Source organism: Sinocyclocheilus rhinocerous, unplaced genomic scaffold, assembly GCF_001515625.1.
Source record: "Sinocyclocheilus rhinocerous isolate Xijiao unplaced genomic scaffold, SAMN03320098_v1.1 scaffold1499, whole genome shotgun sequence".
Taxonomy (NCBI): domain Eukaryota; kingdom Metazoa; phylum Chordata; class Actinopteri; order Cypriniformes; family Cyprinidae; genus Sinocyclocheilus; species Sinocyclocheilus rhinocerous.
Genome location: NW_015650016.1, coordinates 760,657 through 764,863, shown reverse-complemented (window position 1 = coordinate 764,863; position 4,207 = coordinate 760,657). Strand labels below are relative to the sequence as shown.

The window sequence follows — 4,207 nt, the reverse complement described above, 5'->3', positions numbered from 1 at the left end:
CTAAGGGAGTACATGTGACATTGACACCAATGACCACAAATAGGAAATTACATAAACAATTAGAAATATTAAATAGCATGATATTCTATATAAATGACAAATACAATACAAATTGAACAAATACAATGGCTGCTGTGCTATTAAATTACCTGCCACATCTGTTGAGGTTGAAACCGACATGGAAGGAACAGCAGGATCAGTGGATGCAGGTGCTGGTAAGTGCTCCTCACCTGCAGAGGATGGACCTAATGAACGATGAAAATTAAATTATTATAAAAGTTAGCAATCTTATGTCATATTAGAAGGTAATGCAGTCATATTAAAAAAAATACAAAAAATAAAAGAATAAAACGCCTCACGAAAGGCATGGGTTACCCATATAACTATATTGATCGTTGAAAACTCACCTGCTGTATCATCAGCTGTAGCACTAGCATTTGGGGCTGGCGGCATTGGTTGTGCCCCACCTCCAAAATATTTCAACAGAGCTCCTAGGGGATGTTCATAAGAATATAGTTAATGGAACAGAATGTTATTGTAACAACGAATTAAACATCGAATTAAGCCATCTGTACACACAAAATCTTAATCTATAGCCAAGTGAGGTACTATGATATCGGAATAGAAGTGAAGTGTGGCCAAGTATGGTGACCCATACTCGGAATTTGTGCTCTGTGTGTGTGCACTTGGATGGGTTAAACGCACAGTAGTGAACACACACACACCATGAAAACACACCCAGAGCAATAGACAGTCATATTGCTGCGGCGCCCAAAAGAGCAGTTGGGGGTTCAGTGCCTTGCTCAAGAGACTCACCTCAGTCGTGGTATTGAGGGTGGAAGAGAGCGCTGGTTATTCACTCCTTATTCTTAACATACCTTTATCTTGCCGTTTTCTCTTCCTCTTTTTTTTATTTTATTCTCTGAACCAGGAGGTCCTTTGACAGTTTTGCTAATACTGTAAGGGAACAAAAACACAAGTAGGTCACAGAACATTTCTGCATTAAAGTAATTAAAGCAACATTAACTTTACCTGCAAAAAGTACTAAAACAAATGCAACCCTAACAAATGGACAGACTACAAAAAGGCAACAGAATTTAAGATTATAAAAAAAAAAGAAAAAAAAAAAAGCATAAGGCATGGACTTCAATTTAAAGATATATATATATAAATAAATTAATTACAACCACACTGAGAAAAAAAAAGGGGGTCTTTAAAATAGTTTTCCACAAGCCCTGTCAGACGGAGGCAAGCAGCCCAGCAAAAATGTGGAGAACCTTGCAAGCAAAGTAGTTTGAAAAAAATAAAAGAATTTAACATTGTTAATATTGACTTATTAAATTCAATGCACCAGTGACCAACCATCCCTAAAGCTTTTTAGAAGTGCACATTGCTAAAGACTTAATTTTGCTAAATAAACCACATTGCTAAATAAATAATTTCACACCCCTACATAAGTATAACTGGCTTTTGATATGCACCTGCAGGTGACTGACACTGCCTTCTGTTCTGCTCCTTACCTATTACTACACCTAACTTCGGTTGATCAAAGGCTGCATTGACCCATGGCTGTATTATCCATAAACTATGACAATATAGTTTATCGGAGTTAGTCTTATTATAATTTGTATTATAATAAAGTATATAATGAAATGCTAATCGACATAGTATTCTAAGCAGTGATAAAGGCTATGAAATGTTGCGTGCCTTATTTGGTGTAAGAAGCCACATCATCTCACAGAAGGATTTACGGTCACACTCAACTGATGTTATGAACGGAGTCTGGCATAAGAACATATTGAATGTGGTTCTCACGCGCTCTCAAATGGAGCAGCATTTACTACACAGAGCCATAGTTCACCGAGAAGCTACGCAAACAGCTTTCATAAAAATCGCAAAACAATTTCTTCAATTTCATAATCTCGCGATTAAATCGTCTGGGATTATGAACGCGATTTTGTGTAGCTTGTCCGTGAACTACAGCTCTTTGTACTAAATGCTGCTCCATCTGAAAGCATGTGATGGAGACTTACTACGGATTACAGAACCGGATTTACTGACAAGATGCGCATGACAAATCGCATTCAATTAATAGTGCATCCTTAATTTGAAAGATGCCAGATCTTCTAATCATAACAGATCTCTGGCTAATTTGGTTCTTCAAACAAATTTGTGGATTATTAAAATATCTGAATTAAGTGGTCTAAGATTACTGCGCGTTCTCGTGTTCCCCGAAAAGGGCAGATGTATCGATACTCGAAACCACGATCAGCAATGCAGCGATTGGCTGGCGGCAGGACAGCAACGTAAATGACATCATATAATTAAAGACACCTGATGAAACTTGACTAACTTCTGGACCTTTATAAAGTAAACCACCACGTGAACAAAACTGTTATAATAGATCAATTAAATGTGCACGGTTTACTTTTTTTTTTTTTACATGATTTCTAGTATTTGTACATGCTTTACATTTTTATTTCAATGTTGTAATTAGCAATTCATGTAATTTTTTATCTTTGAAGCAGATTTGTTGTGACAGCATTAATTTAAGTTTCTTAAGGGTCAAGACCAAGTTATCTGCATCTCCGGCGCTTCAAGCCACGTACTCCCATAATAGCCGTCATTACTCAAATTAATGCACGACTCCGATTAACTGTATAACGTGTGTACGACTCAAATGCAATTATAAAAGTAATTATCACGAACAAATCTTTCAATGAGTAAAACGGTCTGTGTCCATAGTATTATAGATTACACAACATTATATTATTTTCAAATTAATTTAATTATCATCATTTAAAATTATTGTCCCCGGATTAGTAGGGTACTCTTGTAATAAATTAGCAGTGGCTGGGATAGATTTTAAATCTCAACTCCACTTAAAAGGATGCAATCTAATCTTGTTTACATGAAATAAGCCTGCTCCAGAGCAGGTTTAAGCTCACGGACCTGTTGCTATGACAGCAAGTCCAGGATGAGCTTCGACTAACCAAATAATCCAAGATCATACCAAATCGTCAACAATCAAATCCAGTTAACGACGTACGAAGAATGGGCCCCAGGTCTCAGTTGAGTTCACTTGAACGTTCTCCTCATTTCCAATGGAAAGTGAAAATTAAGCTAAAAGACCTTGGACCTCTCCAGAAGTCATCTGAATAAACCTCACGTTAAAGTAAACTACAAGCTGACTGCCATCAAGGATAAGAGCACATTTAGCTCCTCCAAGATGCCCAGCTGACCGGAGGACAATATGGCACATGAAGTTAGCATTGAAAAATCGCATGAAATTCAAAAAGGAGTTATTTGCATTGCCCTTCCTGGTTTTGATGTGGGCGCTGGGACAAACTGCAGATGTGTCAGCAGGTCCTGTAGTAGAATTCACTCTGCTCACCTTTGGCTTGACAGAACTGGTTTCAGCTTCAGGGCTATGACTGTGCCAGACAGCAGTAAAAACAAAGATATGGGGGATGTGCACAGAAAAACAGTGTATAGAGGGAAAAAAAAAAAAAAGCAGTGTTCTGTACGCCAAACAGGTGAACGCTCTTGGTTCTTTAAACTCCAAATACAAAGCCCATTGTTACAATCTAAAACTGACATTTTGACGGAGTCAAACGAAGCTCATGTTGAAAGTGCAAGCTGTAATTTCTTACCTTCAGATGTCAACCAGATACAGCTGGGCTTGGATTAAAGTGTTTACACTATTTGGTAAACAGGGATGTATTGAAGTCACATGGCGAGAACAACATTCACCCTCATTGAAGAACTTAAACTGGAAGAAGTGTTTTCTTTCTGAAGAGCATCTTGAACCCAAGCAAGACTGGTTGACAAAAGAGACTTTACCTTGGTCCAAGGCTCAAGCACACCATGAGAGCAAGAGGCTGGAGGGTGTTTCATTAGCTGACCTGTTGGTGCAGGGACTGATATGGTCAAGGAAGAATTTAAATGGCGAAGCAACCAATACTTACAACATCTCAGTAGGTGGTTAAGTTGCATAGAACTTGCCAACAGCCACCAAGTCAAGGAGTTGACCGCATCAAGAAACGCATTTTGGCATGATTAGGAAGTCATGGCATGATACTTAACCTGCCCAGTTGAGTGAGAAGTATGGGAGAAAGGTCCATAGAGGGCTAATACAGTTGCAGTGTTATCTGGAAACCAATATTTGTCAAAGCCTGAATGTTGCATCGGCACTGACTAGCAGAGA

At 38.3% G+C, this 4,207-nt stretch overlaps 1 long non-coding RNA gene across 1 annotated transcript; it reads right to left on the bottom strand.

Moving 5' to 3' along the window:
* Window positions 1-155: 155 nt before the first annotated feature.
* LOC107711355 (uncharacterized) lies at window positions 156-3,729 on the bottom strand. The gene is made up of 4 exons (XR_001636694.1): window positions 3,654-3,729; window positions 879-957; window positions 408-491; window positions 156-245 (listed from the first exon to the last, which is right to left on the bottom strand). It is a non-coding gene; the product is annotated as an uncharacterized LOC107711355 (long non-coding RNA).
* Window positions 3,730-4,207: the final 478 nt, after the last annotated feature.